Genomic DNA, 15,933 nt, shown 5'->3' on the forward strand with positions numbered 1-15,933 from the left:
CTGTGTATCAGTAGGAGGTATGATAAGTCATTGGCACTACAGAGGAAAACCAGGGGTCTTCTTGATGTGGTGGTTATCCCAAGATATTGCTGAGAAAGGTGCGGCAATAACGCAACCAAACCCAGCATAAGAATATTTATTTAAGTCACTTTAGAACTACATCATAATTATTTTATGCTAATTTTCATGTTCTTTGTTGCCAAACCCTATGGGTATCTGGAATAAAGAATGTAGTTTATAACTTGTGGCTTAACCTTGCCTGAAAATTTTATCTGGGTTGTTGGGATTGAATTTTTGGAACTAAGCCACTTCATCACCTCTCAGTTTCTTTTGTAAGCTCGCTTGAGGACGAACAGTGGCTACGCTATCAAAAAACAGCAAAATCCCAGAGGGTCTAATTTTCCTACACCCTAGCACAAACAAACATACCTACCTCTCTCTCTCTGCATGGGCTGAAAATAATTTTAGTGTTCCCTATTGAAAAGACAGAACCCCGACTCCTTTCCTACGTTACGTCACCCGGAAGGTGAGTACATTGTTAGCTTTCTTCGGAAAAGTTTCAAAGAATTCTCCAAGTGTACAGGGTGGTCATCAGAAACAGTATTCCTTAAACATTACTGCCACGAGCTCGAACAAATTCGACTAAGCTGTGTATCAGTAGGTGGTACGGTAAGTCATTGGCACTAAAGAGGAAAACCAGGGGTCTTCTTGATGTGGTGGTTATCCTAAGATATTGCTGAGAAAGGTGCAGCAATAATGCAACCAAACCCAGCATAAGAATATTTATTTAAGTCAGTTTAGAACTACATCTTAACAATTATTTCATGTTAATTTTCATGTTCTTTGTTGCCAAACCCTATGGGTATCTGGAATAAAGAATGTGGTTTATAACTTGTGGCTTAACCTTGCCCGAAATTTTATCTGGGTTGTTGGGAAAATTTTAGGGTATTATTTTACTTATGGACATTAATTGTTTCAGCATAAAATATAGGTTTTTCTGTTGTATTATGATGTGATTTGAATGATTTTGAGGTTTATTTCCATCGCAAATGAATACTTATCCTTCCCCGCAAAATTAATAAAATTACGACTTGTCAGAATACTTTCCCTCTCCATAGCTAATACGGCAAAACTGTGTTTACTGATTACAGTTTTGCCGTATTAGCTATGTTGCAATTCTGACAAGTCGAATTTTATTAATTTTGTATATATCATTGTAAGTATTCATTTGATGAAATAAACCTCAAAATCATTCAAATCACATCTAATACAACAGAAAAACCTTTATTTTATGTTGAAAGCAATTAATGTCCATAAGTAAAATAATACCAATTTTAGGAACTAAGCCATTTCATCACCTGTCAGTTTCTTTTGTAAGCTCGTCTGAGGACGACCAGTGGCTACGCTATCAAAAAGCAGATTTTGACGTAGGAAAAACTTATTTTTGGTACCAGCTGTGAGTCTTCAAACCCACCCACTTTCCCTGATGAAAAGGCAAGGGACTTTGGTGAATAAACCTGAAAAAGAGTAATGAGTGAAAGGGTTGGTGTGGAGTGCTCATGCCGTAATAAGGGACACCATAACTATAAACTAAGTGTTATAAAAAGCTTCATATTTCAAAATGATCTCAGGGAGTGAAGCTCATTCCATAACTTGACTTTAGGTTAAGCAGGGTGATTTAAATGACACAACATGGCAAATACAATTTGGAAATTTCGGTATTTTTAGAGGACACGGAAAATACTACATCAGACAGATAGGCAGCATTTTCACTTGATGAGACACTCCATTAGTTCATAAACTGGTAGAACTAAGTATTAGATCTGCATCAGGTATTACCTTGGAAATTAACTTTTCTTTATTTTGGTTGTTTATCAAGAAATTACCATTATTTTTGGTAGAACTATATAGTAGCTCTGCGGCGGCGACGGCACTATAACTTGACTTTTTCTACAGTTTTCTGGTTGCTAATTATGAATTTACCTTTAATTTTTGATGCTCCAGTGTAATTAACCTGTAATTAACCCCTGAAGTCCATCCAACAAGTGGTTTCCATATGCGATCTTCACAAGACAGAGCATGGGTAAGTCTGTTTCCAACGGTTCATATCCCGTCCGGCAAGTGCAATAACTTGTTAACGTATGGGTACCCAACCCCCTGGGCCAGTACTAAACACGGCGAAGGGACATTCCATTTGGCCAACAACAAACAGATGCACCAACAGTATCAGAACCCCTAAAAGTGTAGAACACCAGTTGAAAAAGTAAAAACAGGCGCAGAGCTAATTGCCTTATTTTTTGTCGCTCAACTGTAATTAACCTGTAATTACCTCAGATCTGATTATACTTTTGCCATTGCACATGCCAATGTTATAGGGGAACTTTGTAAAAAGTGGAATTTCCTTCACCAGAGGGTTTGGGGGCCGGAGCCCCCAAGCTAAGTAACACGGCCTACTAGGTTAGGGTACGTTAGTTGGTTCCTTTTAAAATAGATTTCCTTAATTCTTGAACTTAAGGCTCCCTAATGTCTCTCATATTCGTGGAATCGTTCCATGCCAGTCCGTGCGGAGCTAATGCTTAGAAATACCCTGCTTTGTATCGAACGCCCCCTTAACAGCCCAGCCTAATATGCTTCACTCATAAACAGCCATGATTCAAATATGGTAAAACTTTTCAATAGTTGCGCAGCCTATATCTCGGTAAACAGCATGTTACACGCAAAACATCATAGAAGAATACTTATTCTTCATCCTAAAATACACCTGACAACACACTTACCGACCGAAATACATTTCCCAGATCACACAATATAGTTCCCAGTAATCGCCACTGATGACAGGTAAGGCCGCTCTCCAATGGTTCATCTGACGGCCGTAGTACGTCGTTACGTCGCAGGGATTTCGAAGGTTGGGCCAAAGGTTTGTACGCATGCGCCGACCAGGTTGGGGTTATCTGATCCTACCCATTTTCTTGCCTCACCTTTCCAAATTCCCAGTGAAGTTTACGTTCCTGTAAAAGAGCCACAGCTCCGATTAATATCCTCAGTACTGATCACCCTTTCATCCCTCACTTGTTGCATTTTGTTCTGCCATCTATATTTACCCTTACACAACTTCACTATTATTCAGCTGATGAGATTTAACCCGCAGTTACTGAAGAAGATAGTTTGTATGCTATTGGAAACGAAAGTATTTTCAGGCGACACTTGCCACTTGATGAGGTATGGAACAGCACCTCCTAAGCTCCTGTGTTTCTTGTCTCTTATTCTCAACTCTTTTTTTTTTTTTTTTTTCCCCACCCATGTTTTCACGTATTCATTCTTTATTTCCGGTTATTACTGAATGAGTCACTGAAATTAGCAACACCAATTTCTTCTCATTTCATATCACCATATCAATAATAGTTAACAAAAACAATAAGCTAGTTATTAATGCTTGGCCTCACCAAACGCAAGCATAAATATAGTTTCATTTTGTTAACCCTGCCATTTTATTCTGAGAGATGATTAAAACATATTTTTATATGCGTTATTACTCTGTGCCTCTAATAATAAAAATGGGATAGTAGCGTCAATGAATTGTAGTTTCACTTAACAGGTTATATCAAATCGTTTAATTTTCTGTAATGGAGTAACAAATACTCTCGTTCTCTATGTGTAAATTCACGAGGAACTTAAAAATTCAAATAAAGCATAAAATCATTAACTGATAATATGCCATTGGCTTACTTCTCAGAACTGATGAAAAGCATATGGTGTATTACCATATGGCAAATTAGCAATAGCACTGTTGAAACTATATACTAAGAGTCTATCGTTCTTCTTCCTTAACTAATTATCTAAACATTTTTAATTAGCTATATAAAATGTTCTGTTCTAATTTGTAATTAAAATGTATAAAAATATATTTCTATTAATATAAAATCTTTACGTAAAAAGCGGAGTAACTCTTGGGGGTGGGGGTTAAGATTGCTACTAAAACCATTCTGGCAATATCTAACAAGGTGGAGCTTATTGGTGTAAGAGGAACAATTTCTACCACATAAATAAAGATCTGGCCTATTAGAAAAATCAAATTAAATGAAATAACCATCTTTAATAGATATTAACAACAACAACAATACAATTAGCATTTTATGCTAGTATATGGTACTTAAAGTGCGCTTTTCCTTGCATCTTTACCCTGGTAGAATGGAAAGCTTCCTACAAAGAGAAAGCAGCGGCGCCAAGTTTAAACGAATTTGATGCCTAATAAATCACATTCCTGAAAGCTGAATTGAGACTGACGTTCACTTTTTTATTATTATTATTATTATTATTATTATTATTATTATTATTATTATTATTATTATTATTATTATTATTATTATTATTATTATTATTCAGAAGATGAACTCTTCATGTGGAACATGCATCCCAGCTATCAATCACACTAATGACGTCGTTATCCATAGGCAAAGCTCCTATTATAAACTATTGTTACTAGACTAGTTTAAATGGTAAAGGAACTAAATTATTTAGAACAGCAATGAAGTCTTACAAATTAAGCAATTCGCCCATCAACACTTGTGCAAGAACTCATTTTTGTTAAAAAAAAATTAATGGCTAGGTCGAGGTAAGACAAATCCTATCAAGCTATCCATCATTGTGGCTTAAAAAAAATGAAACTTACTTATTTAGAAGAACAAAGCTCTTTTAGACCAGTTAAATCACCTATAGATCCCTTCAACAACTGTCTGCTGCCGTGGCTATTCTCTGGGAAATATGTATCATGCAAGAGAACAGATTTAAGCAATATCATAACACGTTATTTTGCAACATGGTGCTATATTTTCGTCTTCTCCCTACTCTCCACAGATAGGTAGACAAGGAAAATGAAAAGAGAGAGAGAGGAAACATATTTATGCAAAAAGGCAAAACATACAAACAAAAAATCAGTATATGATAGAGAGAGAGAGAGAGAGAGAATGAAATCTAAACAACACCAGAAATCAGAACTGTTTTTAAACTCTTCAGAATAGTACAAGGAACCAGTACCAAATCTACTGTGTAAAGGTATAAGTATTCTATTGTCAGCTTGCATTTGAATAATATGTTTAAAAATGCTTAAACCTTATTGACTTAAAACAGAGGAGAACGCTTTGCAATTTTTTGTTGCTGTTTTAATTATCCATAGCAAGGTTTTCGGAATTAGCCTAATCGACGAATAATATTATGTTTAATTTCAGTGAAAGTGTCCCCCCTGGTTGTGCTTTGAGCTCAGGAAATATCCATTTGTACGAAATTCTACGTACTTTTATGAACTCACAAAACACACTTTTCCCATATATCTGATACTCAAGTTGATATGTACGTTAATAATCTTGGGCCTACACAAGCATAAAAACACCAAAAGCAATGTTGATCCGGAGGCCTACACGATTACATGTTTTTGGAAATAAGAAATAATATGTGTTGCCATTCTTAAGCATACCCGACGCCCGCCCACCCCATGACTCTCTCTCTCTCTCTCTCTCTCTCTCTCTCTCTCTCTCTCTCTCTCTGAAAAAAATATAGATCCGCCTTGTGAAACCTTCCGTGAAATCCTTTGTTTTCAATTACTGAAACAACTGAAAGATATACGACTTGCTTTTTTTTGAGTCAAGTGTAAAGGGACGACTGAATATTCCTTGTTTTTTCACTGTAGTTTTTTGCTCTATATCGAGGAGCTGTCAACTGAAAACACTTGGAGTTTATCATTGGCAAAATTGGAATATCTTTTGATTAATGTGTTTTCCGGTGATATTTTATAGTTTTCTCGTTTTAAGACGTCCATGTTATCATCATTATTATTACTATCATTACACGATATGTATAAAACAGAGATCAAATGTGAGTGTAAAATGCTTTATGCCCGAATTCTGAAGGTTAACCGAATAGTAAAATGATGACCAAAAAAATGCATGCGCTGAGTTTTTTTTTTTTTTTTTGGGCACATTTCACGCTCCCCAACCCCCTCCCATTTTCGTAAAGCAAGCAGATACCCTTTATAAAGAAGGAATGGAAACAAAATGCAGAATCAGGCTTACTTTGTTTTGTCACTGATTTCCAATCCGGCGAGTTCTCAAACTTCGGGAACAGGTTGGTTGGCTGTCTTAGACTAAGCTGGTTTTAGTGGTTTACTGTCAGCATAAGCTTTTGCCTTCAGGTATGCCGTAAGTGAGGAATGATGTTTAAAGAATAAGAGGCTTGTTGTATACCTCTACCAACTCAGAGTTCCAGGAACAGGGTCCACGTAATGCGAGGCATACACCAAGGAAATGAAAACGGTGGTGAGGAGCGTTAGCTGTTTCTGAGAACAACCTATTGGTTGTTTATACAGCATGACCGTGGGCATTTCTTTCGTGATATTATGTTAAGTAACTTAAAGAAGACTGGAGTGAATTCTGCTGGTTTTGCAAGTGATCTCTTGGCTGCGAAACAGTCTGTCCTGTATGGTTATTATGTTACATCGGTAATAAGTCATCATAAGCAGTGTACGTTGTTTGTGGAAATTTATCTGGAACAGCTTTTCCTAGGATATTCCTTTCCCGCAGCTAAAATTTTACTGGTGTGTGACAGGGTATTAAATTTTGTTTTTACGAAAAAATTCTTCTGGTCCCCTCTCTTTTCTGTATAAGTGATATCCAAAAAAATCATAATAAAAAGAGTTCGCTCTACATTCCAAAGCAGCTCAAGGAAGAGTCAGGAGATTGGCTTGGGACGTTTTTGTACATGACAAGCGAAATGGATTTTTGTAAATGGGCAATTAATTCCTGTCCTTTGTCTATTCACTTGTTTTTCTTTCATTCTTTGTGGTCACATAATTCATTCATTGTATCCCTTTGTTTTCTAAACTACATCATTTCTCATCATTTGGTTCTTTTCCTCAGACATTTGTATGTCGTTGCGTGTGTCACTTTCGAAACAAAATAAAAAAAAACGTTTTTTAGGGGCACAGATGCAACAACGATGTTGCAAGAGTTTTATGAGGACAAAAAAAGGTGAAAGAGGATCTTTTCACCTAAAGTTACGAAAAAAAAGATAAGAAAATGGTGAGTAAATTTCAAAGATGATATGTCGATTTTCTATGGTACTCGTGCCAAGAAAAATTACTGGAATATTCGTAAATGAAACCCCTTCGTCCCTAGCTGTACCCACTTTTTAGTCTTTTACTTTACATCCATTTCCGCTTCCTTTCTTAAGTCTTGCTGTCCAACACCTCTACCTGTTTCATCTCCTTTATTTTCTGGATCTCTTTATCGTGATGTCCAACCACTCCACTTTTCATTATCTAATGTTGAATGTCCGAAAGCGACTCAGTGTTCGGCATGAATGCCTAAATATAATAAATCACCTTCACCAACAAAGATGACGTTTATTGTCGAAGTAATCGGGAATGAGAAACTTTTTCACTCATTTTCTTTTCCTCGTAAATTTAGTGTAGATGATAAGGCAATGCTGTAGTTGCTCTTATTTGAAGGAAATTACTCATCACAGAAAGTGGCTCAGAAAAGCGTTGTTTTCAATGTTTTCCCTAATGAAAATGAATTGATATACCTTTAGTTTTATTCATGAGCCTTTAGGCATTATCAAATACTAGAAGATAGAGAGATTAGGAAAGACAAAGATGTATACTTTCAGTGTCTTTAATTTTCAAACCTTTCTTTTGCTAGATACAGCAAACAGGCGATTTAATCTGAGAGATCAAAGTGGAAGAATATTAATGGGAACGCAAAACGGATATAAAAGCCCCCACAATATCAAGACGAGAAAAGCGCCATTAAACGATACCAGTGGTACCTACTCACGCAAATGAGGGTTCATTGAGAATTAGGAAACTGGATTTGCAAGGGAACTAAATTATTTCGAATTGTATACGTTGGTGATTTTCCCCGCATCTTTCATTACGGCATAAAAGAAGCGAAATACCTCCTTTCCCTTTCTCTCTTTTTTTTTGTCATTTTGTCTTTTCCTTTTTTATATTTAAAGTTCATACTCGTATCTTTGAAAACTATCCCAGATAACGTGGTCAGCAGTAACGAAGATGCAATTCTTGTATGCTACACAGATACACAAGCATATGCACACACATACACACACACACACACACAAACACGTAGAGCCCTTAAAAACTTACCAGAAAAAAAACATAATTTAAAGTATTGATGATGATTAGGATAAAAATGAATGAACAATTTAATGAGAGTAGATTTCTGGAAGACTGACCAGGTGAAACTTCTATACTACAGTATCTGTGGACAATAATATCAAGGAAATTAAAAATGCAATTTGGGAAATTCAAGATAGAGTTTCTTTCTCTACAGTAAATTTGACAGATAGGATTGAATTATTGAGATTAAGCAGAATTTACTAAGATTTTCTTGAACACAGCACACCAGGTACATTCTTCATAGCACAGCAGATAAATTCTAAGGCTATGTGTAATAAGGTGCCGTGAAACAATTCTTGCTTTATTCTTAGTATCATATATATATCATATATATATATATATATATATATATATATATATATATATATATATATATATATATATATATATATATGATACTAATGAATAAAGCAAGAATTGTTTCACGGCACCTATTACACATAGCCTTAGAATTTATCTCCTGTGCTATGAAGAATGTATTTGTTGTGCTGTGCTCACGAAAATCTTCAGTAAATTCTGCTTAATCTGAATAATTTATCCTATCTGTCAAATTTACTGTAGAGAAAGAAAGAAACTGTATCTTGAATTTCCCAAATTGCATTTTTAATTTCCATGATATTATTGTCCATAGATACTGTAGTATAGAAATTTCACATGGTCAGTCTTCCGAAAATCTACTCTCGTTAAATTGTTTATTCATTTTTATCCTAATCAACATCGATACTTTAAATTATGTTTTTTTTTTTCTGGTAAGTTTTTAAGGGCTCTGCGTGTTTGCATAGTTAGTTGATGCCGAGATAAATACTATTTATGACATTGCTTTGAAACCTGATACCCAAAGGATTTTTGTGGATGTAGCATGGAAAAGAGCAAATATTTTAAAGTTACCGAATGATTAAAGTTTTTTTTGGATTACCAATGGGTTTGAAGGTTTTTAATATAACTCTTACTTTCAATCAATTTGATGTTAAGTGTTCGGTAATAAATTATCCAAAACATGTTTCTGGCAGCGTATTTGAAATTCCTTCCAAAAACTGTAATAAAAAAAAAATGGCGTGGACAAACTGGAAAATCAGTAACTCAACATTCTGTAAAAACTGGCAAAACGTCGGATGCGTTATTTGCACATCTGACAGATTCTGACCACCCTGTCGACGGGAGTGAAGCAAGGTCCGTAGTTCCGTGCAACGACCTGGTTAAAAGGAATGTCATGGATCTTGTTTTATCAGGTCATTCATTGTGGTGTTTTAAGGTCAAGCCTTGGACTGTTTAAACTTCACGGTTTTTTAAATTAAAATAAGTTGTTGATAAATGTAAGCAGAGGAAACAGTATTCAGATTTATGCATGTTATCTCTCTCTCACTGGTAAAATCAATGGAAGTCGGCCAAGAGGATGACCTAGACAAAAATATATGGATGGATTGGTGAGAATGACTGGAGGAAGAATGTCTGCAGCTCAGTTGCTGCAGAGAGCCGGAAATAGAGAGGAGTGGCGAGCCATGATTGCCGACGTCCTTGGGGATATGGCACCTGGATGATGATGATGATGATGGATGTTTGCTTAGTTACCTCTGCCTTAGTTCCTGGCGTTAAGTATGAGGATAAAGCAGAGTTAGCCCTTTCTTTTCTATCTTTTAACAATTATCATTCTGTTGGTTCTTGTTCCTTTTGTTTACCTTTTTACCATTCCTTTAAACTGTCTCATTTGTGCCGTAACCATGCATGAATAAATGTGAATGTGCTTGCCCATTATTTTCTCGTGGTTATTCACTTATACTGAGAGCACGTGCATATATACGTATGTATATACATACATACATACATATATATATATATATATATATATATATATATATATATATATATATATATATATATATATATATATATATATATATATATATATAATATATATATAACTGAAAAAAAAAATGCATGTTATTGTTTGCTCCTCAGTAGTAAGAAAGTAAAAATTATTGCTTCCCTATCCTAGGAATATACAACGATCTTGGCATTTCTACTACTCTGTCATCAATGTAACGTATTCTCGGCAATGACCGTAATCTGGTCACACGCCTAATGATGTGGCAAAAATCACGGAGCAAATGGAAGACCATTATTAGGCTCGATATGAAAGGAAGGATAAACTGAGGCAGAACGGCCACTCGAGATGAAAACATCCGTGTTTCTCATTATGCTAAATGGACCAAAATTGTGTAAAGGTAATTGCGAGTTTAATGGAATAGATAATTACATTTTGAGGTTAATGGAAGAGATAATTACATTACAGAGCTAATGGCTGATCTAAACAAACGTTCTGCATTTCATGCTCCAATTAGCATTTAAAATTCCTGTGATTATTAAGAGATTTTAGTCTCTGGGTGATAAATTTGCAGAATATAATCAAAAAGGATTTGGATACACAGAGAGTTCGCTTCACCTGAGTTATGGATATTGGAGCTAAACGACGGAATGACATTTTTTCCGATATTACAGTATTTGCCATTCCATTTTTTACCTTATGGACTGAAAGGTTCTGTCATTGTGATTTCAGGTGTTAATGGTGGGATTTTAATTTTTTTAGGTTCAGAGGTCCAAAAAATTGAGTTCTGGATCCACTTTAAGCAAAAGAACTGACTTGCAGTACTGCCGGTGTTAGGAAAGATATATGTATGTATGTATGTATGTATGTATGTATGTATGTATGTATGTATGTATATATATATATATATATATATATATATATATATATATATATATATATATATACTGTATATATATATATATATACATATATATATATGTATATATATATATATATATATATATGTATATATATATATATATATATATATATACATATATATATATATATATATATATATATATATATATATATATATATATATATATATATACGAACAAGGAAATACAGAACATAATGTGCTATACTGTAGAAAAAACGAGGATGGAAAATTACAGGTTTATCGCTGACATTTTAGATGAGAAAGGCAAACTGGTATATGCGAGTATATTATTATTATTATTATTATTATTATTATTATTATTATTATTATTATTATTATTATTATTATTATTATTAAAGTAGTGTAACCAGGCCACTGAGATACGAGTATATCAACTATAAACGTTGGATGCATCTGGAAAATTGTCGTACTGGTAGAGAAAAAGGTGCTGTCATATATAACTAAAGGCTAATAAATGAACTCTAATTACAATGATGAATTATGTGCTCGTAACGATGCTCACTCCTGAATCATCTGTCAGCCTATGTCAATGACGACGGTAGTAATCCGTTAGGATTTACTATTTCCCATAAGTAGGTAATATATCAAGGAAAAGAAAAAAGGTATATATATATATATATATATATATATATATATATATATATATATATATATATATATATATATATATATATATATATATATATATATATATATATGTTATCCAGGTTTTAAATACCCTTTCTTTCTTGAGAAAGAACGAATCTTTTTTTTTCTTCATATAAACAGGATTAAGAGATAGAAAAAAGTGCCTTAATTATTCATAACTGAATCTTCTAAAAATGTTTTAGGGTTAATCTTACAGATTCAGTTCTGGAAAAAATTATAAAAAAGTATTATTAATGGTCAATGCAAAAGAATATTATGTAACGTTTTAAGAATTAAAAGTGGTATTTATGGTACTAGCACCATTTATAGTTTCAGATGCTAGCAGTTTTTACCTTTTGAAACAATGACGATTATTTTCATTTATGTCGTGTCTGAATAAGTCTAAATCCTAACTCTTGATTGGTTTCCATCAGAGAAAACATCTATCCATTATTGTTCATGGCAACAATAATGGATACATTTTCCTGAGCAAAAGGTGAAACTGTGCTAGGCCTCCGGGTTTCGCATTTTCAATTTCGTGCCTTCCAATCCCACCGACTGACCTTTTAGGTCCCCGAATGAAAGCGAAAAGCAGAGGGAGACTTTTTGATCCTGCAATGGAGAGCAGCAGTCCTTTCGCGTCAGGTCAGCCACCCTCCCTTTACAAATGCCTTCTATTCTCTGTCCGATAATTCACTGAAGTGCAAATAATGGCAGGGCGACATGACATGTTTTTAGATTCTATTCGAGGTTTTACATGAATTTTGGTAATTATGTCAGTATCGATATGGTTACAAGACACGCTCAATCCATAACCGTGGCTGAAGTATTTCACTTGGTATCAATTTTCTATTCTTTAGTAAAGCTTGAATGAAATCAGTATTTCCTAGATGGTATAACTCTAATAACCATGAGAAATTCGACATATAATTACTCAGTGTTTTTTTCATATGTACCTATGTACATGCAAAAGAGGAACATATATGCATATACATACGTACATAAATATGTATGTATATATATAAATATATGCATATATAAATATATATACATAAAAAAATATAAATATAATATATATATATATATATATATATATAAATATATATATATATATATATATATATATATATATATATATATATATATATATATATATATATACATAATATATATATATATACATGATTATATTCCCTCTAACACGTGATTCATATATCTCATCCCCACTAGGAAAGTTAGAGCCGAAAACAGTCAGGAATTACGCCCAGCTTTGATTATTAGCGATAATGATTGATGTGTGCAGTATGTATGTATGTATGTATGTATGTATGTATGTATTATATACATATACATATATATAATACATACATACATACTGTACACATCAATCATTACCATGATAATCAAAGCTGGGTGTAATTCCTGACTGTTTTAAACTCTCTATATATATATATATATATATATATATATATATATATATATATATATATATATATATATATATATATATATATATATATATATAGACAGATACATACATACATACACGTATGTATGTATGCGTTTCAGTATAGGTTGGTGCGTATGCGTATATGCATGTAAGTGTAAGCTTCACGGTTTGATCGATAGAGTCTTTGCCCAACAAGTGAGGAAGCTCAGCTTACATCACTGACATAGAATGGCTGAATGGGCCGGCTCAGTGAATTTCCACTGAGCGTCAATTTCTTTTGATCAATCGTGCACCCAGTAGCTAAACAACTGCGGCAGTTATAACTTGTGTAAAAATCTTGAGAATCGCTGAGAGCTGGAAGGCTAATATCAACTGGTTACTCTCACCAGGTAGACGAACATTTTTTAAAGGCCCAATGATTCTAAAGTTTTCGGTCTCCTCTTACTTTTTTGGATACCTTATCACAGGTTTAGCATCCCATGAAAAATAATACAAAAGGTGGAGAGATTGCAGCTGCAACAAAAAAAGACCACGTTTCTACTCGTGGAAGAATATGTATTTTTTTTTAATGTTCACCAAGGTTGATTACTGAAAGTCAACTGTAAAAGGACAATTGCTAAGAGAGTCTGGAGGTGAATCTTTTACCTTCAACTGTCCTTGTGCACAATTTGGGTCTCCTGGTATAAGATACATAGCGAGCCAGTTCTAAATTAGTCTATTCCTTTGATTTTTGCGATGTCAGACTCTTCATAAAAATATTTCTGACATGCCATTTTCACAACACTAATTTTACTTAATAATGGTGGGGGCAATTCCGGTAACTTCTCATTATTCAGTAACTTAACTTGACTAATTGTCGTCAACTTCCGTACTGCACGATGGGAAATACAGTAGGTTGTGTGTATTTTGTTAGTTTTCAGATTCTTGCAGAGATCAATGAGCAAAGTTTGCATATACCTCTTTATAAAGCGAAAACTACACAAAGAGAGAAAGAGAGAGAGAGAGAGAGAGAGAGAGAGAGAGAGAGAGAGAGAGAGAGAGAGAGAGAGGTGGTATGCTCAAGAAAAGAGAAAACGTTTTTATTATCGCGGAAACCCTTCTTGTGGTATCATTGCGGGCTGAATTTTCTGCCTGAGCCCGGTTGGATGGAGTCTTGGGAGCGGGGGGATTGTCATCCGAACACCTGCGGGAAATTGACAAACTTCTGACTTCGTTTAGTCAAACTTTTGGTCGGAAGGGAGGAAGAAAAAGAGGAGACAAGAAAGGTAAAAAGAGTCTCGTATACTCAAATTTCTGTTTCCCTCAGAAGTTTCTGGAGTGCCAAGTTGCGTACTATTTTATGGATTGTTTATCTTTTTTATGAGCCGTTGAGAGAGGGAGAGTGGGAGTAATGGAAGGGGCACTGGAAAGTATCTGTTGTTATATTATGGAAAGGATAAGTACAACTTACTATACAGTGTCTACTAAGGATAAACTCACAAAAATGATGTTTTGACTTTTAATTTCATTTCGATAAAAAGGCTATACATTATTTTTGTAAGTTCATACAAGCATGTTAACAGATGATTTGTTAAATAAACCCTTATTCGTTTCCAGGGAGGATGAAAAGTTATTATCTGATTTACTCAGTTCTGAATGATGTTAATCAGTCTCTCATTCCTGCAGTTTAAAAAAATCTAAATGTATCTCTCTCTCTCTCTCTCTCTCTCTCTCTCTCTCTCTCTCTCTCTCTCTCTCTCTCTCTGTGTGTGTGTGCGTATTCTTTGTTGTTTTATCATTCAGAAATTGAAGCATTTTCTTATTGTGATATACAATCGATTTTAGATGAGCTTAGCATTCCTACAACTCAAAGTGAAGGCAACTTAGTCGTCAGAATTATTTTTGCAAATTGAAAGACGCATCACCTCATTATTAAGTATTTGTCACTCTTAGGAGCTTGCACATAAAACTTTTTATTTGAAGATTTTCAGTAATTCATGTAATATCCTAAATACGTGGTCTAGTTGCCAAGTTACATGCATGAGTACAAGTTTTCTCACGTGTTCCTTCAATATTTATCTTAACGGATTATTGAAGTTTTGTTTAATCCTGTTTAAAACATGAATCAGAAGTGCAGTGACTATCACTGTTGTAATTAAGTACATTCGACATCCCGTAAACAGCGTACTTGGGTCGAAAGTATTTACAATTATTGAATTAAAAAATGCCCAGAATTATCACCGAAACAGTAACATCAAGATAATGAACCTGGATAATCCACTATATCACTGAGTAACATAACTTCCGGAAGAAGATACCGTTATTCTGTGGGAGGATTGAGAAGATTGCAGTGCAATAACATGTAATATAATATCTTACTTTTGTGAATTTACTTATCATTAAAATTACGCTTACCGACGAAAAATGCTAACCCTCAATATTTATCACACCAACTGACTGAAAATAATTGCCTGGTATCAATGTCTTGGATAAAACCTTTAGTCTAATGCTCTTAATGTGTTTGGCAGGAAATATAGTTTATATAGTTTGTCCCCCACTGTAATGTCAGTTCTAAATTTTGCACCAATACGCAAACACAAAACTGTCGAGCAGCATTAAACTCTTTCCCTCGAACATTTGGCGCAAAATTTTAAAAGGTAGTGAAAAACAGCTCGTTCTTGCTTTCCTCACATAATACGCATAGGATAAAAATGAGAGTAGTTACGCAAATTAACCACTCATGTTCAGCCTTGGGCTATTACCCGAACAAAGGTTTAAAACAAGTGGAAAAACTATTGTCGCATTTTTATTGCAGTTGAGATATCGTTTCGAGAATTATATCGTTTTGGGGATTTTCCGTCAGAATAAAATGAATGAGAATATTTGGAAACGACTTTTCCTTTTCCTTTTTTGGCATACAC

At 34.2% G+C, this 15,933-nt stretch overlaps 1 long non-coding RNA gene across 2 annotated transcripts in view; it reads right to left on the reverse strand.

The window, feature by feature from the left end:
* LOC136832146 (uncharacterized) overlaps window positions 1-15,933 on the reverse strand; it is a 217,773-nt gene that overhangs the window by 10,532 nt on the left and 191,308 nt on the right. The window contains exons 1-2 of one of the 2 annotated variants that reach the window (XR_010851092.1): window positions 6,066-6,289; window positions 2,778-3,008 (exon numbers count right to left, since the gene is read on the reverse strand). This is a non-coding gene — a long non-coding RNA (uncharacterized lncRNA). Of the gene's footprint in view, window positions 1-2,777; window positions 3,009-6,065; window positions 6,290-15,933 lie in introns of those variants that run through there. The other variant, XR_010851093.1, reaches the window with a different exon arrangement.

This window comes from Macrobrachium rosenbergii, chromosome 49, assembly GCF_040412425.1.
Source record: "Macrobrachium rosenbergii isolate ZJJX-2024 chromosome 49, ASM4041242v1, whole genome shotgun sequence".
NCBI classification, from domain to species: domain Eukaryota; kingdom Metazoa; phylum Arthropoda; class Malacostraca; order Decapoda; family Palaemonidae; genus Macrobrachium; species Macrobrachium rosenbergii.